The 25,399-nt window shown below is 42.3% G+C and overlaps 1 protein-coding gene across 1 annotated transcript in view; it reads right to left on the bottom strand.

Moving 5' to 3' along the window:
• exosc9 (exosome component 9) overlaps window positions 1-25,399 on the bottom strand; it is a 360,435-nt gene that overhangs the window by 59,853 nt on the left and 275,183 nt on the right. The gene's annotated exons all lie outside the window — the stretch shown is intronic.

Genomic DNA, 25,399 nt, shown 5'->3' with positions numbered 1-25,399 from the left:
AGTAAACATGGTAAACATGCCAGGAAATTTTGGTCAAAACTCTGAAAGTGAGCAATACAATAGGAGGATGCGAGTGTCTGAAAAGTGTAGCAGTCTTTATCCACAGCTGGGATGACAGTGGACAGACTGTACACTGTCTCTAAGGTGCCGTCTGAGGGTGGATTCCTGGAATGGAAGGTGAAGCAAAACTGATTATCTGGAAGTAGTGCAGACTAAAAGAGACTATTGGTGATAAAAACAGAACAATAGAATATCAATATAATATTCTCTGAAAATATAACATTTGTATATTTTGCATACTTAATATTTTTTACTTTGGATAGTTTTAGTACATCTTGCTGATAATGCTCCTGTGCTCCTATTGAAATAACATTTTCCATACCTGTAATTAAAAATCACTATATTTTCCTCATGGTATGTCACATTGTGTTGGTCATCAGAAGTAGCAGAACAATTTGCGTGCTTTGCTCGTGTCTTCAGCTTCTAATTTCCAGGACTAGTATTAGTGAGATAACAACAATGGCGGACACTGGGGGTGACACATGTTTTCAATGGGACAGTCAGCCTGTCGAAGTAAAGTCACAAGCTCCGTGGGATCAAATCTAAATCTTGTTATGCATATTTACTGAGAGATGGAGTAAGAGAAAGAGAGAGGATGGTCTTAGCTCATAGGTGGAGGATCTCTAGATACACTGGGAACACACACACACACACACACACACACACATATATATATATATATATATATATATATATATATATATATATATATATATATATATATATATATATATATATATATATATATATATTGTTTTCGTTAATATCACTAATAATTAGCAATATGGTAACGGTGGAAAAACATGACAATAGTTAATATGAATGATAATAATACGACTAATATCAGTAAAAGGTGTCGGTGGCTGACGATCCTCAGCAGTGATTCATGAAGCCAGAGAACCAGGACTAGGATCCACAGGAACCAGAGAACCACAGCAGGAGAACCAGGACCAGGATCCACAGGAACCAGAGAACCACAGCAGGAGAACCAGGACCAGGATCCACAGGAACCTGAGACATGAGAGACCTACGAAGACATTTATACAACATTTATATTTATATTACACACTTTAAAATTAACCAGGAAGTGCATTTGTCCTTCCCCAACCTAAAAAAGGCCCATTATAATCAATAAGAGGTGTTCACAGAGGCTCTCTTTTCTCTCCAAATGTCTGATTGTGTGACGAGCTGCTTGTTAGCTGTTTCATGTGTCTACTGCCTGAGAGTGCATTTAGTGCCTGCACATCATGCTGTTGCTGAAGAACTTTATCTCTTCATATCTTTCTTAGTTCCCTCCATCTGAACCATGTAGAGAGAGGGAAGCTAATTAGAGTTGCGCAGCCTTGGAAGTTGAGGAGTAGGGGGGATAGTTAGCTGGCGGACTCATGGCGGCTCCCTGTGACATGATTGATTTGGACTGTCACAGCGCTCAGCTGGGTGTTATTGCATGGCGACAAATAAAGGATTATATCGTCTCACGGTAACGCCCCCCCGCCAATGTCGCCGCTATTGTTCGTCCCACATCAAAGCACAAAGGAGCCACATTAGCATTTTTAATCACAGGCGAGGCTGGGCCCTGTGCAGGCACCCAGCGCTCGATTGTTTCTTTAATCTCTGGGCGCCCCCAATTCTCCCCTTAAAATGATCTCACCCAAAACACTGGTCTCACACACACACACACACACACACACACACACACACACACACACATTTAGACAAACACACACATTCAGCCATGCCGGGGGTTACAGTGTGACCCAGTGGTGGAAAATTAACGAGACCCATCTGCAGTCAGACTTCAATTAGCACTTGAGAGTTTGCCCTCATTTCACTGGACAAAAAGTCTGCTTTTTTTTCTAAATCTTTTTTTTAGCTCAGCAAACGAGGGCCGGTAGAAGGGCCAGAATGCATTTGTCCTCCTCTGCCTTGTGTATTGCCTCCCTTGGAACATGCAGATGGATAATTAGGGCTATACTCCTGGTGAGTGGACAAAGATGATGCTAATTCTATTCATAAAGGGGTCTTCCGCTAATTACACACAGGGTTGCTCTCTCTACTGAGTGAACAATTGCACAGCTGAGTGGTTAAGGTTAAAGGGAGCAGCGTTCATGTTTGGAATCAAACGAGATTAGCTCTGATTGGTGTGTCCCTTCAGTCCTCTCAGGAATAATTTAGCCAATAAAGTACCTGAAATACTCTTTCTTTAGTCAGCCTGAAAGAGAAAAATAAGTAAAACTCTGCTGACATTTCAGATGTTCAGGCACAAAATCTGTTTTCCAAACCTAGATTTAGGCAAGATAACACTAAGTGAAGGATTTTACTTTAATTTGGAGCAAATTAAATGGCTCCCAGACTCTCTTTTGTCAGTGTTTGGGCCTAAATAACAAGTGACGTATTAATCAGGCCTTGGAAGAATTAGAGAGGAACTCAGAGCAAAAGAGAGATTGGAGACAAAAGAGGAAATGAAGAGAGTAATGTTCTGAGACAACCTTTCTCTTTCTGTAACTATGGTTTTACATGTTTAATCCGTTATCTACTAATCATGAACACTTAATGCTAATGCTGACCAGTTGTATTCTGTGTTTTCTGGCCATCTTTGAGCTAAATAATATGTCACATGCCATTGATGTGTTGACACGATGTGACAGCAAGAATTCTTTTTCAGAACTCTTCTTGGTGAGGCATTCAAGGACACTCTGACTTCCAAGGATGGCTTGTCTGCCGGTGTGAGCTCTGCATTCATGTGAGTAATGTCACAAAATCAAAGGCAAACAATAAGCAAACATGGAAGTTGTCAAAAGTATCCAAAAAATGTGACCGTTTATCTCTACAGGTTGTCTTTGAAGGCACTGACCCAGTTTTGTAATACTGTCTAATGCAACTACATTATAGCGCATACAGCATAACAACTAGTAAAATGTAGCTGTGTATAGTCTTTAGCTAACCAGGAGGTCACTAATAATATCTCTCTTACATTAGGGACTTGGCTAAATTGGCGACATAAAAAAGTCACATGAGAACATTTTTCAACATTTACATTCAGCACAATTAAACAGGACCTGAAAGGAATGAAATAAATGATATTGTATGTCCCTGTGTGTTTGAAACAAAACAGTTGAATGTGGTGTTTGAATGATTTATACAAAGGCAGCTCGATGTTTATCTTGTACAATTTTCCCTGGGTGCATCATTCAAAAAGGCAATTTTTCTAAATACACTCCGGAGACATAGAGGATTATCTATCTAGATCATCTGGTGTGCTAGCTGTTCAAAAAACACATGGTTAAACTGTGATTGAGGTTGAGGTTATCTCATCTAAGTTTCAAATGCCAGTCAGTTGATTTCCAGTAACTCTTAGAATCCAAAATATGCGAAGGAAAAATATTTCAGATAACACGTTAATCAGCGAGCTATTAGTGTAGTCACGTGTAAAGAGTGACAAACGTCTGAGCTATTTCAGGTTCACATCCACAAGCGGTCCAACAGTGCTCACCGGGTGGATGTACAGCTTCACATATTGCTCTACTTTCTGATGTATTGCTGCCTAATGACCTACAGTAACAGTCAACATTCCTCTGAGAACACATCATTCCTGAAAAATCAGCACCTCGGCTCACAACAACACTTGCAAGAGAGGCAAAAATGAAGCTCCCAAAACAATAAAAGCATAGGAGTTTAGTGGAGCGGCTGGAAGAAACAGGCCTAATCTGCATGATCATCACTATGGCACACGCTTGTGATCAAATACAGAGGGGGCTAAATAATAGATCACAATAGGGCTGTCACTGCCTTTTGTTTTGATGTGTGCATGTGATGAGGCAGTGAATGTGCCTTGCAGTTTAACTTACAGACTACTGCTCATCTACAGTAGAGTGGCACATTTGCCCTGTCACCCGCTGCACATGACTCGATTTGGGAAGAGAAAGGAACGGGATAAGAGAGAGCTGTCACACCGAGAGACGACGCCATCACTTCTAAAATTAGATAGTGGAAACATTTTCTGGAGAGAAACTGAATGAAAGTGAACACACTGAGGCAAAGGTTGTCTCACCCCGCCGCAACTGGTAAGACAACTTTGAAACGGTGGCTATGATGTGCTCGGAAATGAAAGAGACAAAAATACAGGAGGGAGCAAATAGGTGCTGATTAAAATGTTGAGGAAGAAAGAGAGAGGAGGGGAGGGGAAAAAACAAACTCCACTCATCACCACTAATCGTGTTATCATACTTTGATGTGTCAGTGGCATACACAATGTATTTCTATCATTTATGACTTTTAGTAACCACATGATGGCAGAGGATTACATTTGTCAGTAGGGGAGGGGCCTTTGAAAGAGATATGCTAATTTCGCCAAGGAGCAAAAGAACAACATCAAATATGTACCAATGAATAGCCAAGGGACTTTCAAGTCTTAACACCCTTCAGAAGTGCTTTATCTTCGCACCACAACCTGCATTTACAGCACAAACAGGAAAAGAGCCAGTCGTAGCTTCAAAGTGCCGCTGGTCCACGAGTTTAATTCCAGATCAGGCTCAATAAAGGTTATCAGCTGGACCACTAATGAAACAAAGGCAAGTGCACATATGCAAACGGTGTTAGCATGTTTCGTACCACCCCCTCCCTCTCTTCTCCTCTCCCTCTCTCCTTCTTTCATAGTAGACGTTTGATTTATTATTTTTTTTGCCAGCGTTTTAAGTTTGGCATCAAAGTGACTGGAAACAATACGCGACCCGACTGACTCAGACTCTCTCTTGCTCTCCCGCAGTCAGCGTTTGGAATCATAGCAGGGTGGTGCTTGTTTGATAGCTTGATAGTCATTTGTTTTGATCTGCGACTCCTTTGTCTCTGTTTGGGTCTGAAACAATAAGAGATTAGAACCCTAGACTGAGGGTGCAAGCGCAGAGAAAGAACAAATGCTTTCTTTGTTGTTTTCCTTTCAACTTTGCTTCTTTTTCGCCACAAATCTTGCAATCTTTTTTTGCCTCCGAGTGCCTCGCTGTGCTCTTAAAGCCCCCCAAAAAGCCTTTCTCAGAGGGTTGTTATGAGCTTGAGCTGTGAGGATTTTGAGATGTTGCATATGCAAAAGGTTGCCTCGCTAACTTTGTAGCACACACTGACAAAAGGCAAAATTGGTTCCTGTGGTTCAGTGATGGTATCCCAATTATGAAATCATGAACACAAGGAGAGGGGATGCATGATGTGAGCATCACAGTGAGGAGAGTGGTAATCGAATGGGGACCATATTAAAGATATTTTTCCGTCTTAACCATCAAACATCAAGGCAAGAGACAAAGAAGAACAAGAAGAGAGAAAGTGCAGTCTACCAGTAGAGGCCTTGACTGAAGATGAAAGCTTTCTAGGAATCAAAGAAGCCCCATCACTCATTATACCTTGGTGGATGCCTCAATCCCCATTCACCACAGTCACAGTGCAGGATGCCACGCTACGGGTGGACGGAGGATTCAAGGTGAAGGTCAAAACTTATTGCAGTCCTGTCTTGTTAATGACAGTGGTCAAACACTAAGCCTGAATATCTCAGTTTTGTCTGGTTGAAATACCAGGAATTCCAGCCTCAGTGGGATTGGAATGGTCAAAATGGGAATGATGGCGTCCTTAAGTGAAAGATGACGGCAACATCTAGTAACGAACAGCGCGGCTGAGACTGGTGGCTGCAGTGAGGCTGAAACAGCACCTACTTTTCATATGAAAGAATTCAGACACAGATACCTCTGTCTCTTTACTCAGAAAGTCCAAAGATAAGGCTGGATGGAGAGACAGAGAGCCACAGTGAAGAGAGCAGGAGCTATGGAGGGTTGGCAGGGAGGTCAGCGATTTTAATAAGCAGGACACACAATCTGATAAGGATGTGACTCCACATTGACACACTTTGTCTCTCCTGCAATGCGAGGCTCATCCCGGACAGTCACCTCCCCTGCCTCATTTCCTCCTATCATGCCCCCCTCACCCCCCACACGTACCCTCCCATCCCTCTGTTGTTTCGTTTTATCTCTGTGAAAAATAATGAAAGCAAGCACTTGCAACCGCGTCTCCATTGATGTTCGAATACACAACCAGCAGATTCAAAAACACATTCTGGGATCAAAGTAAAAAGGGGAGGGGGGGGGGCTTCTTCTTTCCAATGAAATTATGAGCGCAGAGGAGTCTCGGGTGCAGAGCTCATTTGCTAAGACTGTGAGGCAAATAGTCGTTAAAGAATGGCCTATAAGTAGGCATTAAATGGAAATGCCTGCGATTCCTGCGGATTAGCATAAGAACCTTTTCTTGCCAGGCCAGCTAATAATATTCATTTAAAATAAATACATGAGAAACGAATCTGTTTGAAAAGCGGGGCTATTGCACATATTTACTGAAGGGGCCGTCGAAATGAAAGAATGGAGATTCGTGGAGTGCTCGGAGGGATGTGGACTTGCGAATCGTCAGTTCTTTGAAGTTCCAGAGACTGGAAAATTAAAGTCTTTACAAAAAATTAGAGGAGGAGAAAGGTTTTATGATTTAGTCGGCTTGTGAAGGAACACAAGGCTGAAGATGTCAAGTAATAGTAATGTTAAATAAATGTATTAACCTTGTTTGTCATAATGGAGCCTCACAGCAGATGTTAACCTCTGATCTCTTACCTGTAGCAGCTATGACTTCCTGTTGCACTGCGAGGACCTTAACTATACTGCCACCAGTTCCCGTCCCTGATTCAGCATGTAACACTAACAAGAGATGTGAAAGTCTTATTTTGTTGGTAAAGTCTTAAATCTTTGACATGAAAAAGGAAGTTGTCAGTAGTCCAAACACATCAGGCCTCTGCTGCTCATAGGTTCTCTGTTGCTTGTGAGTTCGTAGGCCAAGCCAATTAAAATGACCCCCCTAAAAACAAACACACACATTTCCGCAGGGCCTTGTTTATATACCCTGTGTCAGCAAATGTGTCGATGTGTGTCCTGTGTGCGGCGGCCTCTAATGATGCGGCCCATGACGATGGCCCAGTCAGACGCTGACAGCCAACCGCTAAAGTGGAGGAACTCCAGCCGTTTCTATAGCTACTGTGGAGTTCAAAGGCGGCCATCTTTTTCGGAGTATAACAAGAGAAGAAAGAGGCCATCACAGAGCAGGAGACCAAAGACGACCTCCAGGGTTACACGTCAAACCTCGCCCCGTCGACCCACAGACCCTCGCAGCCCCCCTTACCCCATAGTGTGAAGGCATGGTCCCAGCATCTGTGGCTGGACTGTCAGAAGCCTCCGAGGAGGTCAACAGAGCCAGGTAAAGATTCTCCTATCAGTATTATATTAGCCCACTTTCTTAAAGTCAAGGCTTTGAAGTGACACCAAAGTCTGTTGCAAGTATCTCTCATCTTATGTCCTTTTTTCTAAAACACTGCAGTGTCGACATTTCAAGCATCTTTCGGCGTTTAATGTTGAGCCTTTGATTTTTTTTAAGACACTAATTTTAACATCTTCAAGGGAGAAGTGAAGTCTCTGCATTTGGGTTCTTTTGTCTGCTGTCTTCTGCCCTTTCTCTCTTTATGATGTGAAAAGATCTTAAAAGGAGAACTTGTTAAAAGGCAGATCTCCTTCAAAAGTAATGCAGAATATGCTTTTTGGTGACATTTTTGCTACTTGGCCATTTTAAAATGATGCCTGTCATCAATGGGGTACTTCTTCTGCTCGCAATTTTTTTTTTTTTTTTACAAAGCACACAGGCAAAGACAGCATTTCAAGAGGCAAACAAACTGACATTGGAAACCTTTGATATATTATCATACAAACCTGAACAGCAGCCAACACAGACAAAGACGGAAAATAATCAATTGCGTATTGAAATTTGGGTGTTCAGCACTGAACCACACGTCTGGTGGAGAAACCATCTCAGTGTCTGCAGGGTGAAACTGAAGACATGGATTAACAAATAGTTATTGACAAAGGAGAGGGGTAGAGGAGCGAATGTTGGAAGAGGGAAAAGCACGTCAAACTTTCAGTTACGTTTCCATCATTCCATTCAATTTCAATGTTAAGACTGAACACCTAAAGTACATGTTCAGGTTTTTTATATATTTTAGATGTGGCATGATAACATAGAATAGTGTCCACATAAGTTCCAAAACTGTAACTTCTAACTTGTGGAATATTGAACATAAATCTTCATAAAGGTACAGACACAAGAGAAAATTGATGACAGACCAAATAAAAGTGATACAGTGTGTTGCTACAACATATTTAACCTTATTGAAGACAAATAACTGCCCTGTGGTCACATTTTAGCAAATAAGGCAAGTGTGTTTGTAACGCTTTGCTGTCTGTCTAAAGATGGGGGAGCAAGCCTCCTCATTCATTTGAAGGTGGTGGTGGCACGAAATGTGCCGGCACCACAGACACGATGGCAATGGACAGTCATTAGGATCCTTGTGGTGAGTACTAAATGACGTCACACCATGGGTGTTGTTAGTTGGGTCATGTACAGTATGTATGAAGAGCAACAAAGTCTGTAAGGAGTTCTGGGAGGCTAGTGTACAGCATAATATCAGTCTTGTCCCTTTTCCTTCTTCTCTTTCCCACTACGCTCCTTTTGTCACTCTTTTTCAATAAAGAATATAAGTTTGTATCTATGCATGGAATCACATGAAAGTTAACTCATGTAAGTTAACTGATGTAATTAACATATGTGTGTTTTGTATGTAAAGGGTAATTCTGGTGTTTTTGGACCTGGGCTCTCATTGCCACGCCTTCTTTTGGGGAGGTCTCCCATAGACAGTAACAGCGTCCACACTTAAACAAGCTAATTGAAATTAATAACGATATGCATAAGAGATGCTGTGGAGTTGGTTGCACCAAGATTAAACCCCACATCGCCAATCTGTGATTTGTTCCCCTGCCAAAGATCCTGGGTTTTACGGCTCCAAGCTACATGCTAACGCCTGTGTGTTAGCCGCTACGCTGCTCATCTGCTAGGGTGTGAAACGAGTCACCTGTGTTTGTTGACCCTGCACCAGCTTAGCTTATTTTAGGGGTGCAGAGCCAAACCAATTTTACTTTCCAGAATTTAATATCAACTGCAGTAGACTAATGTTACTAGCACAGATGCTCTCAGCCATAGCACATGCAGGGCAGAGCCTGATCTCACAGAAAGATGTGGTATGACCATCACATCTTAACACCGTAGTCCAAGGTGGTTTAACATCTTTGTTGTTGTTCTATTTGTACTATGACCATCCATTTCAAATCATTTCCCCTGAGTACTGGGAGCTGCTCGATTGTTTCTATGGAGCAGAGACTCCACTTTTCCTCACTGTCGTCACTTCCTGTTCAACATCTCTCAACATAATGACACAACAGTGTCCTTAATGATCCAACAACACGGTGGATCCCGTTAAGGCCGTCAGTCGAAATGACTTCCTCCTAGATTCTAATAACAAAACTTTTTATGACACTGTTGTATTGTTTACATTCTTAATGTATTCCTAGATCATCTAAATGCAGTGTTATTACTGATTAGGCGGTACTAGATATTTAATACATTCGATAGATAGATCTTTTTACAACCATACTTTGCAAATTGTAAGAACTGCCACTTCAAAAGCTCATTTTCTAGAATACTATCTAAAATATCTGACATAAACCAAATGTATTCTTTCTTATCATAGATGTAGTGTTATTACTGATTAGGCTGTACTAGATAGTTGATATATTCTATAGATATACTTACGCCGTCATTTGGCTTCATTCCATTTAGAATTGCCGCCTACAAATTTTGTCCCATTCCTTGCGGTCTTGTTAGAAAAGGATGGTTTCTAGGCCAGTGCTGAGAGACGGACTGATTTCTTTGGGCAATAACTCTTTCAACATACACATATTATGTGAGCGATGGATTAAGACTCAAGAAAAAAAAATCAAAACCTCTCTTTTAAGTTTTCTTTGCTTCAACTTCAGCAACACAGTAGCAGGTAACAGGTGTTCAACTATAATGTCAATCTTGTCCCTTTTCCATCCTCCCTCCCACTCTCTGTTCCTTTTCTCACTCTTTTTCAGCCAAGGATGCGAGTTTGTATCCACGCATGGAATCATCAAACAAAAGTGAGCTTCACATCACATCAGGTAAAGAAGGCATGCCTGGGCACTTCTAACAGCCTACCAAAGATGCCTGTTTTAAGTCCTCACAAGAAGGCTGCCTCTCATTGAACTTCAAATGGATAGCTCTTGGGCACAAGCTTTCCAGGGGGGAGGGAGGAAAGCTTGCTCACCTCTGTACCAAACTTACACATCTTACCAGGGCACTACGTGAGGGGAAAAAAATTTAAAGTGCAGCTGATGGGCGAAGCAACTGATTCCTTCGTTTCTGTCTCTCAAGTAGCCCCCCATCCTCTTTTCTCCCCTAACCACCCCTCACAGCCCCATCCCCTTGAGTCGCTAGTGCAATGTCAACAAAACTGGGGCTGGGAATGTGACTTTCTGATGAAAATCAGCCTCCTCAATGGAATCCTCACTTGAAAAGAACCGTGCCTCGGCGCAGATTTCCGTGTCTGCCATTATGAGCCCCATCTATAGTGAAATGAACTAATTGTCTGGTTATTGGTGCCTTGTTATCCACAGCCCCAGCTGAATGGTCTTTCACCATGAGGACCTGCTATTGAATAAAGAAAATTAAACTACAAAGGGGTCGATTACAACTCTGCCACTTTGATGAGGGAACAATAATTCCACCAATACCAATCCTTATGAGTTCCTCGGGGTTAAACATTTGGGGGGGAAACAGTGTTAAGCTGTATCAAATTAAGTCAGAAGGGGGAAGTTCATTTAATAGCTTGGAACCCCCGATCTCAGACTAAATATCTTTTCCCATGAGCCTTTGCCTGCTGTGCACCTCCTCCTTCCCTGCAGTGAGGCCTAATTTTCCTGTTTTCACCGAGAAGATTTCACGGTTCACAAGATCAAAAGCTTGCATAAGCTCTGCGTTTGTTTACATCAGCATCCACCCAGGCAAATACCGACTGTCTCTCTCTTTTTCTTTGCTGCCTTTCACTCGTCCGCCATCGCGAATGACCTCCCACCTCCGCTCAAAGCACATGCGCTGCTTTCTTTCTTCTTCCAACTCTCCCAGGTGGATGACAGGATGGAGAAACCCATTCCTTTCCTGTATTCATTAAGTGACTAAAGAGTTTACACCCAAAGTTTATGCTCAACTTAGGAGATGCCGTTTCCTTCTCCTCCGTCTTCACGCGGCACATTTTGACACAGCCCAAATGAGGTCCTTTGACATTTAAAATGGAAGTGTGACAAGAAGGACAAAAACAACCACCAAATCAACACATGAATAAATAATCTGTTTGCCTTTTCACTGTCCCATTTTGACAAACCACAGGCCATCCTTCCTGAAAGACGTCTGTGACTCATTTAGTGCTGAACTGGTTTGAATGAACATGTCTCTTTGATGTTGGCTTAAGTTTGACATGTGCTGTTGTTTTATGATTTTCCACTGACTGGAGTCCCTTAAACAATAAAAGTCACATATCATGCGAGCAAACATCTTGAACAAACTGCTTGCAATCGCAATAATTATGACCCTCTGTCTTCTGGTGGCAGAGTTGTTGTGGAAACGCAACTACAGTGGATCAAGAATTGTAATGACCCAGAGTGAGGGAGTAAATGTGATCTGCTTACATGATCCTGTGCCTTTCTGTTCTACACCACACACCACTCAATTACAGGCTACACCTTTATGAGAGCTGAAGCAGCCCACCTAATGGAACAGAAATACATGGTATGACCACGACTTCTTAACACCGTCGATGTCAATGGAAATCAGCAACCTCCATCCTGGAAAATCATGTTTTTTGTTTTTTTGTCAGGTTTTAATAGCCACCTCAATTGTTTCTATGAAGGTGAAGACGCTTTGCTTTTCCTCACTTCCTGTTCCTAATACTTCCTAACATAAAAGCACAACAGTGTCGTTGACAGCTCAGCGATATGGCAGACTATCGTTAAGGCCATCAGTTTGAATTATTTCCTACTTGATTCTAAAAACAATACATTTTTTTGCGGTGTCCTTTCCCATGAGCCCAATCGAGCGCTTTTGCATCACATTACAAAATCTTATTATCTCCATTTTCTAGAATACTTATACTAATTATACTAATATCTTAAATATCTGACATAAATTATCATATTTATTCTTAACATAGAATTTTACAGAATGTAAAATATGAAGTTGATCATTTAATTTTATGTTTAGTAGAATATGTGGCTGAGGATTTATAACATGAAATTAAAACAATAAAGTGCTCAAACATTGTGTGTGTGTGTGTGTGTGTGTGTGTGTGTGTGTGTGTGTGTGTGTGTCACACCCCTCATTTAATACTTGCACTTGTCACTTTCATATATTTCATCAAATTGGATTTTGACTTTGAATTACATCCAACATCCACTGTCAGATAATTTAATTATTTATCCATATGCCACATTTAATTTTTGCTTTTGTCACCTTCTTATATTTCACATGCCTACACTTAACTTGTTTATCCATAGTTTAGTCCATATTTCCTTTGTGTGGTCAATATTTCATTTCAAGTTTCTCCATTTCATAATTATTAGCCTATCATTCTACTCAAATAAATTTGAAATTTTCAATTTAATTTCAATATTGGGCCCACCTCATTTATTTCATTTTATAAAGTGGGTATTTTATAAAATATGGTTACAATTAATTTTCAGATATTTTAGCTAGTATTTTAAAAACACAACGTTTTAGATTGGCAGTTCTTACAGCTTGCAAAGTAGGGTTGCAAAAAGATATATCTATCGAATATATCTATTATATCTATTATTATATCTATATCTAGTAGCGCCAAATTAGTAATAACAACACATCTAGATGAGCTATGAACAAATGTATTTATGTAAATGATATATTAGTACCATAGTAATAGTAAATGTTGTGTAACGTAATGCAAAGCGGATGTGTTTGTCTCCATAGCGATGGTGATTATGACGCCACAGATGAAAAAACTTGACCTTCGGACTGCTGCTGACTGCTGTAGACTGATGTGGACTGATAGAAAAAGGGAGGAAAACAAGGATAAAATCTTGTGATTAAATGTTGAGTAATTTAGCGGTTACAGTTAAAAAAGAAGACAGCGTCTGTGCTCCCAGGTCCTACAGAAGCCCCACTGACATAGAGAACGTGAAGGATAATCCAATTGGAATACATTAGTCTGAAAATCACGCTGAGGGACATGAAAAAAAAAAAAGAAAAATGTGTGTGCACGGACTTGTATCAGTGCCTTAAATTTCGTGATTCGTATTTGTTGACATGACATTGTTTCAAATGTGGTGCCACGAAATGTGTTAAAATACACACCACCGCTGCAGAATGCAGTGTTAGGAACATGTGGATATGTTTCAGATTTCTGTACGATCAGGTTCAAAATTCAAAATTCTTACAATATCATGAAAATGAGCTTTTTCACCTGAAATTGAAAACACTGAATCCAAAAACAAAAAGAAAACAATGATTCAAGGAGTTTTGACAAAGTCACATATTGTCAGTCATAACTGTTGGTACCACATCTCTTAGTTTACACCCATCTGCTATCACTGACACCGTCCCCAGTCAGGGGCACATCTCACAAAAGTCTAACATTGCACAGACACAAATTTGAGGCAGCATCTCATAATCTCATCACATATCACAAAGTTTGGGTCTTTTGCTTCATTTCAGCATGTGAAAATATAAAAGAGTGCGAGCTACTGTCTTTACCAACGAAAAAGACAATCTGACAAACCAGAGTCCATGTGGAGATATTTCCAAATAATTGAATGCTCAGCTTCAACTCTCTAAACCATCTGCAGTAAAATGATCTGGTGTCAGTTCCTCTGAATCAAGTGCTTCTTTTTGCTTTAATGTTTAACAACCTAGAAGACAGGTTACATTTTAACTAAGAGGTTTTGTTTTGTTTAAGGGTCGGAAACTGAAATCATTAACTAAAGTAGTGCAGATGAAGTACAGTAGGTGAAGAGAAAAACTAAACCAGACGACTTTCAAACTGCTGTTACATCCCAACATAACACCAGGAATTATCAATTGATGATATTTTACAATGTAAAAGTATCTTAGGGTGGAGTTCTTTCAATATAAAGCCAGCCCAACAGGTCCAATAAATGCATACAAAAACTTGACCTCCCACATGCCATGGAATTTCAAGGATGGCAGACAATAACACCTCCCACAGTGTACGTAAAGTCTGGTCTTGAGCAGATTACAAGCCAAAGGTGTGCAAAGGCGAATGGAATGCCCCCCTAGCTCCCCAACTCCCACTCCCACCTCTAAAAGGCAATTGGACAATCACTGACTCATGTGGGTAGGGGTTGGCACACCTCAGAGACAAAAGAGGACGACGGGGGGGGCAAAGTACCTGGTTCTGGTTCTCATGAAGACTTTATAGCAGCGAGAGCAGTACCAGTAGTTGAGGTGCCCGAGGCGAGTAGAGTGAGAGACTTACAGCAAGGGAGTGTGTACCACTGAGCCTCAGCCAGAGACAGGAGAAGAGCATGAGAGAGAGAATTATTTTTTAATAAGCAAAGAGTTTCAGTTTGCAAGACCTTCAATCACACTTGATCAAACCAAAACTACAACTTTTCGAACAAGAGAAAATAGCTCTTGCTGTCATGCACAGTGTGGTTGTGTCCATGAAAACAATGTATTTTGTGTATATTTATGTAAATATCTTATTTCAGGGAAAAGCCTAACCACTGCTTGGGGAGGAGTCCAATTTGAAGATGATTATGAGAACGTATTTCCCTCTGCTCATCGCAGGAAACAAACAGTCCGATTCTGAATTTTACTCAACAAACAAGAACCATATGGCTGTCTTTCCTCTCCCGTCATCCCCTTCCACCACCCTCTTTTCCATGAGAAACATGTAAATACAAAGACCCAGAAACACATGTGGTTAGTCATAAAGCTGCAAATGTACCCCCCCACACACACACTCCCACCCCCTTCCCTGATTTTTCTTCTTCTCTCTGTTCCGCCCCCAGCATCGACCTCCTCACCCGAGAAACAAACCCGCAAGACGGAGGGAGAGAGGGAAAAAAGCTGAGGAACAGGAAAACAACAAAAAACAAGAACAAAGAATGTTGGAGGGGATCACAGCATTGGGAAACTGACTTAATTGCCTGTGTGTGAAAAGCAAAGGAGAAGAGGGACAAGCTGGCGACAGGGAGCCAGGAGCAAAAGAAAGACAGAGCTGCTGTGGGCTCCTGCAGACTGCAAAGCCATTTCCTCACAATGGTGGCCTCTTGTCGTGCCGGGGGGGCGCATGTTGGCCCATCAGTAAGTGACATGTGAGATGAAGGACGGAAACAAGGAAAGACAGGACCGCTGCGGTCCTCATTAAGAGACGGCTGAATTGTGCCGTTGTCCACTACCTTGTTTGGAGATGGACAGCTTCCCTCTGATGCTGACATTTAGCACCCACAACTTTCTACCTTCTCATCCAACTTAGTCCCTTCACATCATCAAGGCCGATTAGTCTAATCGTTTATGCTTCAGGGGTAGTTATCTTCTTGGGTGTTAGAAGAAAATGGCTTGCAGCTGGTTTGTGTACAGCTCAATCTCTAACAGGTGCTGGGCTCTGTGGGTAAAGAGTAAACAATGGCGGCTAAGCCCCGAGCTTTGCCAGGCAGAGTGTCTATGATGGGAAACAGTCAGGCTTGAGGGCTCTCACACCCACAACCCAGGTGCTTTTCAGAGGTTCATTTAGGCATGCGTAAACTCTTGGTGCGGTTTAACTTGTTTGGATGGTGAAAATCTGTGAAAAAAAAAAGAAAAGGAAGGTTTAGATCACTTTAGCCACCAAATAATGATCTGGTTTCCATCTTGGCTACAAGTCCTAAGACGTGAGATAGAAGACAGTAGCCTCATAGAATCATTAAATAGAATATGATTTGTGACATATGCATAGTGGAATTTCTTGTACATCATCATATTAACCGAGCTGATGAAAATCCACTGTTCCCCTTTTGCCTCTCGTCTTCAGAGCTCCGCGAGTCACATGACCACGTCACATGATGGAGGCTAGTCTTTATCCCTGTGGTGCCTGGGAGGCCTCCAACCCAGAGTGGCCTCACCACAATTCCCACAGCTGTCTGGGGAATGGACTGCGGACCTGAAGGTATGTGTGAGGCACAACACTGAAGCACTAAGGCTGTCTTAAGATAAAAGTGCATAGAAATTCCCCAGCTTCTAAAAAAGAGCTCAGTTCAATATTGTCTGTGGCAGCCACACCCAAAGAAGAAAACATGTTTGGGTGACAATGTGTAGCTGCTGCTGCAGGTTCTTTGTGGTTCGTGCTTTTCAAATCATCTTGAGCTGTAATTTAGGACAAATAACATATACATAGAAATGTTACTTGATCAATGCCTAACTTGCTCTGTGTAAATACTGAAACGATTTTTATTGTGCACTTTTGCGTGCTGGGGCTAAAATGAAGAGATGGTAAACTAAATCACAGATTGGATAGCCACCTCCATGTTACACATCCACACCCAACAGAAGACAGAACAACCAAAAATACAAATCAACAAATCTTGTTCCAGCTACAACAGTCCGCCTGGTCCTTCATTTCACTGGTGTCTTCTTTACTCCTGAATGTGCCTTCAGTACTCTACCTTAAAGGTCCCATGTTATGCTCATTTTCAGGGTTATACTCATATTTAGGGACCTTACTAGAATAAGTTTACATGGTTTAATATTCAAAAATATATTCTTTTTCTCATACCATGCCATTCTCATGGCTATTATAGCCACTTTCAGGCTTTCTCAGAAATGCTCCATTGTAGGTCATGTCCCCCCCCCCCCGGAAAGCCAGTCAGTTTCCAAGCCTAAGTAAGTACCGCCCACCATATTTCCAGATCTGCCTCACCATGTTTCTGAAAGCAGCTAGTTTCACAAAAGGAAATGTCAAAGCAGTGGCCGGTATCCACTCTACTACTCTCATTATTTTGAGCTAGTTGGCTTAACATTCAAATTGGCTGTGCAACATGCTAACAACAAGTTCAATAACAGCATAAAACATATAGATTCAAAGTCTGAGGTCAAGCAGCGAACAGTCGGTATACATCCATCCTTGAGCCTCAAGTCCTGCTTTGTATTGGCCCTCATTCAGAACACAATCTGCAGTGAGATGGTTCGTGCACACACACAACAGTTTTCCCGTCGTTGTGGGGACATTTCCATCAAAAATAAAGTTAATCCACTGGGTCTTGAATTCCTCAGACAATGGGAGAATGTGAAGACTGTTTTTGCAGCCAACAACAGCACAATTTGCGTGTTTTCCTCATATCTTTGACATCTTCTTCTCATTACCAGCAACCAGCGTTAGTGAGGTAACATCAATGGCGGACAGCCAGGCCGTTTCAGGTTTTCAGAGGGTGGGGACCAGCGCCTTTCTGAAGGAGCTGGAGGAGGGCTTAGGTTCAGCGGCATCAGGAGTGAAGAAAAATATAAACAAAGCCTTTTCGCTGACATTTATTTAAAGATTTAGCAAAAATATAAGAGAAAGGATGCTTTTTCTCATATTTTGAGGATCTGCAGTCACACTGGGGACATTAAAAAGTGCATTTTGCACAATATGGGACCTTTCATCCCTGTTGTCAATATGGGATTTAAAGAATGTCTCTGATATCTGACTCTTGGCCCCATTTTTATATATTTTTGGTATCTAAATAACTGGTGGTTAAGGTTGGGACAATACTCTTCTCCCGATTTGGTACTATCATAATTGTTACAGATAGTAAGTATTGCAATTCTACAAAAAGTGTGATTCGCTATTGCAATTTGGGGGGTAGTGGCATAAACCAGAGAGTGAGCTTCAGCATTAGCTTCCTCCTGCTACCATGAGCCAGGACCGAGCTATCGACGTATATCCCGACTGGTGTGTAGTGCGGAGTATCCAGCTCAGAGCAGTGAGGGAGGGCAGCATTTATGTGTTTAAATCCACATACTTTGGATTTTAAAATGTGAAGGTACAGTTTGTCATCGTCTGTTTCCTTACCAGCTTTGTTTTTCTGGAAAAGGGTAGGTTTCTCCAAATTCAACACAATATGCCAATTGTAATGACTACCACAGTCCCAACCCGTTCTTGACAAGCATCTTTAGTAGTTAATAGAGCACCATTTTGCTGTTATGACCTGCTGCAAACATGATTTATTGACACCAGGTTCTGACAGCATTCCTGAGGAATCCTAGCCCATTCCTCATGCGAAATTGCCTTCAATGCTCTAATATTCTTGTGTTTCTTCAAATCCCACCACAGATTTTCTGTAGGATCCAAGTCAGGCCACGGTCACAACCACTCTAGTATCTTCCAGGACTTTTTCTGAAGTCGAGCCTTGGTGGGCTTTGGGGTATGCTTGGGATCATTGTCCTGTTGGAAGGTCCAGTGACGCCCAAGCTTCAGCTTCCTCAGAGACAGCATGATGTTTTCTACTAGGATTTCCTGATACTTGATTGAATCCATCTTGCCCTCCAAATGCTGCAGGTTTCCAGTGCCAGAAAAAGCCCCAGAGCATCACAGAGCCACCGCCATGCTTCACGATAGGCAGGATGTTCTTGCCAGGGTATGCCTCATTCTTCCTCTTCCAGACATATCACTGATCCATAGACCCGAACAGTTCCAGTTTTGTTTCATCACCCCACAGAACACAATCCCAAAACTTCCGTTCGGGCATGGAGGCCCTCAGCGTTTAGTATACACCTCACTGTAGAAACTGAAATTTCAGTGCCTGCTGCCACCAAGTCTTACTGAAGGTCTTTTGAAGTCACTTGAGGGTTTTTGACCACCTGTAGCCAGTGTTCTTTTAGCTTTGAACTTGCGAATTATGCTTCCAACAGTATCTCAAGGAACATTCAGTGCCTTTGCTATCTTTTTTTATCCTTTTCCCTGTTTGTGAAAGGCAACGATATCCTCTCTTAACTTTTTGGACAGTTCTCTTGACTTACCCATATGTAGGGTGACTAGATCCCGACAAAACCAATGTGGGACAATGTGGGACACATTACCGATGCTGTGAGGTTGTCTTAAATTTTAATTTAAGCTTACAGCCACAGTCTGCTGACCTATATGACTGAGAGTGTTGCACAGTGTGGTAAAAACTGGTTATCTCAGCTGCTGTTACCTTGTCTGTCTGGCAGTCATCTTTGGGTTTCAGTAAAAATGCATCCATAGATCGGCAGACGTCTTTCTGTGCTGGGCGTTTCTTGTGTACCTGCACCTGTCATATTAGTTGTGTTGAGCTATTTCAATTGTTCTTGTTTGAGTTGTTCATTAAACACAGCTGCCAGTTTGTAAAGTTTGCCAATAAATCTGATTTGCAATGGAGGCTGAATAATTTAAGGGCAACTGTATTCGGGGTCATGCCTGATTGATTAAGTGTTAAGCCCAAGCAGAACTGGCTGAACCCACAATGCAGACAATGACACTGGCGGGGTAGGTTGGGAGACAGGTAGGTTTATTGCAACAGTGAGCAAAAAGGGGGAAGGAAGGACTGGAGTGGAGACCAGGGGAAGCAGGCTTGTGGAGAGGGAGACAGGACCGGAGCGGAGACCAGGGGAAGCAGGCTGGTGGAGAGGGAGACAGGACCGGAGCGGAGACCAGGGGAAGCAGGCTGGTGGAGAGGGGGACAGGACCGGAGCAGAGACCAGGAACAATCTTAGCAAACACGACAATAAGTCTAGTTACTGGGAGCCTGAAGTTAACCATAGTAGGAAACGGACGATCTGGCAAAGAGTGGAGGACTGAGCTGGTCTTTTAAAGGCAGGGGAGGTGTAGGTGGCTTGGAATAGGTGTGTGGAGATTGCAGGTGTGTGGGCTGATGACCGGGAGTAACCTCCTCGCTCCGGTCCGGTAACAGACAGGGGGAGACAGACACACATAAGGGAGAGAGACAGGGGGAACAGGTAAAACACAAGGATCCTAACATTAAGGAATTATGAAAAATATATATTATTAAAAAAAGATACTGAAGTGATTGATTTTTTTTTGCCCCACTCCCACTGGTAGGTACAAAAAGACCAGAAACTCCCATGTCCTGCAAGGTCAAATTGTTTGAAAGTGATATAATGACTGGGGAAGGATTTTACAAGTCTGTCCCTATCTGTAGTGGATCTCAGTTTTCCCTCTTGTCTATGCCATCAACTGACTGGACTTCCATGGCTTCAGTGTGGTGCCGCTTTATTGGTCTCATCTGTCCCAGATACAATTTTATGACAGTAGTATGTTTAGCTTCAAAGCCTTTTTTTGACTCCAAACTCCAAACCAGTTCTGTATTTGCATACCAAGCGTCCCACAATGTAATGTGGGCCAATGTGTTAACAAGACTCAAGATTGCCATATCTTGACACATTAACATGCTTTGTGTGTGTACAATAGCCTGAACAGAGTTTGGTTTGAGCATTCATGTGAAAAACCACAACGCCTTAATCATTGTATTTTTAGAAATGCCGCTCCCAATATTCAGGATCATACAAGAAAAGACAAGAGTCTGAAGGATTCAAAATACACCACACACTCTCCAAACTGAGGCCACAGGCGAAGCCTTTCGAGGGACTGCATTCCGTTGGGTCACTGAGGAATGTGGACAAACTTGTGTTATCAAATCATTTGACCATAGTGAAGTTTTAAACAATAGCAGTCCAAGCGGTGGTCGGCGTAGACCAACTTTGGGCTGCATGGCATAATTCTATCTCTGTTCCTCCTCTAGAGATCTGAGACAGATGCCGTCCTGTGGTGTTTACTGACGAAAGAACACTGCTAAATGGAGCTGTGGTTCACCGATCTGTAAATATGGTCCTTGCCAGCCAAATTGTTCCCCTTGTTGACAGTGGTTTGGGCCCAAAGCTCTATCTTGCTCAAAGAACACAGGCCTCCCTTGGGGGTGGTTTTAGACCTGACAGGGGGTAGTTAGACAAAATAGATAATGCCTATCCTCTGTTGACACAGAATTGGCAGACGTAGAGAGGAAGGCAAAAAGACGAATGGATGTTCCCAAAATAAATGAACAAAAGTTGTCCAGAAAGAGGGCTCCTAAATCTGAGCAGAGGCGGCTACAAAGCTACATTATCGCTTTTCTACTGTGATTTTGTGCTTAGTTGTATAGTTTGTGATTACTGAAGGCATAGGAAGGCATCTCCAGGAGATAATCAGTGTTATGCACAATTTCTCAAGATATTGACTCATAATTTTAGTGAGAACATTAATTCTTAACCTTGACATAAAATGAAATCAGGGTCCACTCGCTATCTTGTCCAAACTTTCTGGGGATGCAAAACACCAGAGACAGGTACGATCCCCTAGTGGTCCATAGTTCGGTCACGTGATGACAACTGTGTAACCTCCATTTGCTGCTGAAGGAGGCCAGATGCTGTTCAACACTTCTGGTTATGGTAGTCATTTGTTTAGATCAGAAGGTGAGTATTTTCTGATGAACACATGTCTTCTATCTTTTCTTATTGCCACAGAACAACAGCTTAGAGCAGGGCAAGTGGGTGGTGCAGCTCGCTGACAGATTCCTTGCAGCCTCTCTCAATATCCAGGTTTCATCTGGCTATCAATTTCCCAGGTATATATCATGAAAATAAGTTTTACACAAACTGAACACTAAAAAAGGAAAACAAAAAAATACTGGCAGCCAAGAGAAGACAGAATGTGTGGTCACTGTTTAACAGGTGAGGTTGATACAGATAAGCACTTTGGAAGGGGGGAGGAAGGGGGGCAGAGAAAGAGAAATAGAGAGAGAGACAGGCAGGCAGGCAGGCAGGCAGGCAGACAGACAGACAGAGAGACAGAGAGAGAGAGATCTCCAGCAGTGCCAGTTGCAAAGGGATCAAGGTGATTTTGGATGAGTTTCAGAGGTAAGCTGCAGTTAAAGCCTCCAGCTTGGACCATTCACACGCAAATGCCAAGCTCCACCGCACACATCATGAAAGACAAGACAACATTCAGGTGTTTGGTGACAGGAGAGAGAACAGCATCCACTGTTTGGGGTTTGCTTCAAGAATACAAATGCTGTATCATATGCGGTATCAGAATCAGTATCCCTCCATCCTGTGGAGGAAAGATTCTCACATTGCACACCGTCTTTTCCATTCGAAACTAACTCATGTGCATGTTAACAAATGATTTCAGTAAGCTGAATTTTTCTGAGTTGTCTGTTGTGACAAAATGTTCCTATATGAGAGACATAGTATGAAGACACGGTTGGTATTGTTTGGACATGCTGAGGTTACAGTTTTCATTAATGTATTTAAACTGTATGTGTTTGTTTAAATCAATGGAAAAAAACACAAAATCCATTTGAGGTTCGTCTTGTCTAAAAAAAAAAAAGCTTTGCATCAACTGTATGCTGCCTACCCAGCACCAAGCAGCCGTCAGACAGCGACATGCGGCTAGCTGGTGTGCACAGTGGAGCATACTGCAGCAAATGAACCAGGTCCCCTCAGGAGTGGGTGGAGACCAAAACAGAGGATAAAGAAGAGTACGAAAGGATTAGATTCATCAGGTGGACAGAGACGTAACTGTGTCTGCTGGATGTGAGAACGGGCTATTATATCTGTTAACTCATCTTAAAAAGATATCTGAGACGATCGCTTGAGTCGCTTCAGAGCCGTCTCATGTTTGTATCATTTTCAGCATTATGGCATGCTGCGAGAACAATCAAGACTGGACTTTGTTTTTGCTTTGAATTCCTCATTCAATTTAGGATGCAGTGTAACCTGATTTGAAAAGAAGTTCAAATTCTGCTCACTGCTTCCTAGAAGATTCCCTGTGTGCACAGTGTTGCAAAAATATGTGCTGAGTTTTGGTTGTGAGGATCATTTACAAATTGATTCATAGTTTTTTGGTATCCTGGTGACTTCAGAGTAGAAAGATACTGAATCTTTGAATCTTTTGGTCTTTTAACCTAAATGTTTAACATGGCGATAGCCTCCTAATCACTGCCAGCCTCCAATCAAGCCATGTGACCTGTCTGCGCTCTGTTTCTTGCCCTCCGGTCATTACAGAAAATGAAAGTGAACAATCCAACTAGCTTCTCTGGCTCTCACTTTCTTTCTCTCTGTTCAAGCTCCCTATCTGGCACTGGGTTCCCATGTTTATGCATTTACTGAGATTGCTGGCGGGATTGTCAGAGAAAAAGGAGGGTTTATTTTTTTTCTTTTCTCTCTTTCTTTTTTTCCTGTGCAATCTCTTGCCTTCAGAAACCATTAATGCCCATTCAACATCAACATCAAGGCACAGCTTTGATGTCTATTCTGGCAACAGACCTCTTTCTTTTTCTGCTGCCTGCTGCTCTCTCTCTGTCTCTCTCCTTCTCTCTATCCCCTTTATCCCTTCCTCTTCCCTTCGCTCACTCTTTACGGTTACTGTACAATCAAATAATTAAACGGATTGTCGACAAAATGATTTTACCTGGCAATTAAATATGCAAAGCGAGTCGGGAGGCGGTGTATGAGAAGGCGATTAAAAAGGGGCCCACTGCAAATCTACAAAGGCTTTAGCAGCACAATAGGCAGCAGCCCCTGCCTGCCTGCACACTATCTTAGCCTGGGGAGTGACTGGTGCCTCTTTATACCAGCCTCACACTGCCATGTTTACAATAGCACCAACCATGCTATGCCAATTACCACAATGCATGGAGAAATGAATGCCACTGTTTGAAGAAAAGACAGGGATGAAGGTAGCAGCGTACGAGACAAGTGGGGTGTACAGGGCGGCGGGAAAGGAAACCACATGCAGCCAAAGGAATCAAAGTTCCACCACAGAAATGTTCACCACTGATGAAAAGATTCTGTGACACAATTGTATGCTTCAAATTAAAATGTAAGTTGAGGGAGTCAAAAGTCAAGTTTCCGTGAAAGCAGGAACTTCAGAACCTGTGTATAACCTTCATTGCACTTCAACAAAGCATCTATTAGGATTGGAATGCCACAGAAACGCTGAGAGAAGATAGCGGGACAGCGGGTGGTGGTGGAGGGGGGCCCCGAGCTCCTGATGTGCAAGAGAGGGAATGCGACAGTCAATGTCCATCTATCAACGCTTTGGTGGGGAAAAATGCAAGCAATTTTCCTGGATAGGTTTCCCTTCAAAGGGCTGTAAAAATAGAGTTCGGGAGAGGCAGAAAGGGTGGGGGTAGAAGGGTGGAGGGTTACACCTGCCCTGTTCCAGAAACAGTTCAACAGAAACTCGCTGGTTCAGCCTGATTAAAGCCACCTCATTGTCAGGTTAAAACCATAGAGGAATTGATTTTCAGGCTTGGGGAGTATGTAATGCATTGATGATGTGTTGAAGTTTTAGCGCACTGTGCCTGTGGTGAAAAAAGTCTGGGAAACTAATCTGCTATTTGTGGTGGTAAAAATACAAACTGTTCCAGGATGGATGCAGTACAATGATTGTTCAGGCGAAAAGGAGTGTGTCTTGTGCTTTAAGAAAGAGAAAAACATACAATGATGTGACGAGCATTGACGGCTTGTCTGTTTTTCTCCCTGTTTTTTGCCATATTGCCAGGAACAGCTAGCAGGGGAGAAAGAAATGAGAAAATCATTTTGTGGAAAGTGAAAGCTTGTCAGTAATGACTGTTGTTATCTTTGTTACGTGGCTACCTCTGCTTTTTGCCAATTGCAAGCCTCTTCTTATGTCAACAATTTGAATTGAGATGCACAAGTATGTCTGCACGCAGCAGACAGCACGCGCTCCCCACCACTGAATTATTTCCTTGTATTAAACGAACCCCCCCCCCTCACACTGCTGAAATAAAGCCAGATAATTGAGGCAAACATGGCTAAAGCCTCTGATAGGGGATGCAGGGTGTTTCATTAATGTTTGTGTTGACTGTCAGAGCATCGCTGGTCCTCGCTGCTCTTTAATAGGACCAATTAGCCCATGGCCCCATTTCCATGCTTAATGTCTCCCATTTAAGTGCTGAATACAGAACGTGCACGTTTAACCACTAAGGGGCTGGAACGCATCAAAAGGTTACAGGCTTTTAGTGATTCCTGTTTATGCTGATAATTAACAGCTTGCATTCATGAATTTAAACTTTAGTTGTTTTTCCAGCGAGCAGTGAGTCGTGTTCTTCAGTCCAGCTGTTTGTGAGACTGGCGATAATGACTTTATGACATGGCTACGAGAATAAATATGTAATCATATGTAATCACCTCTGCATTGTGATTAGATCACAGCACTCCGCCTCTGTGCCTCTTTAATGCCGATCGCTGTAACAACAGTGTATGTTCTTCACACTGAGAGAGACGTGAAGGCTACACAGAAGGCAGCTAACTGTCA

The sequence above is a fragment of the Pempheris klunzingeri genome, chromosome 3 (genome assembly GCF_042242105.1).
Source record: "Pempheris klunzingeri isolate RE-2024b chromosome 3, fPemKlu1.hap1, whole genome shotgun sequence".
NCBI classification, from domain to species: domain Eukaryota; kingdom Metazoa; phylum Chordata; class Actinopteri; order Acropomatiformes; family Pempheridae; genus Pempheris; species Pempheris klunzingeri.
This window is presented reverse-complemented; position numbering and strand designations above follow the sequence as displayed.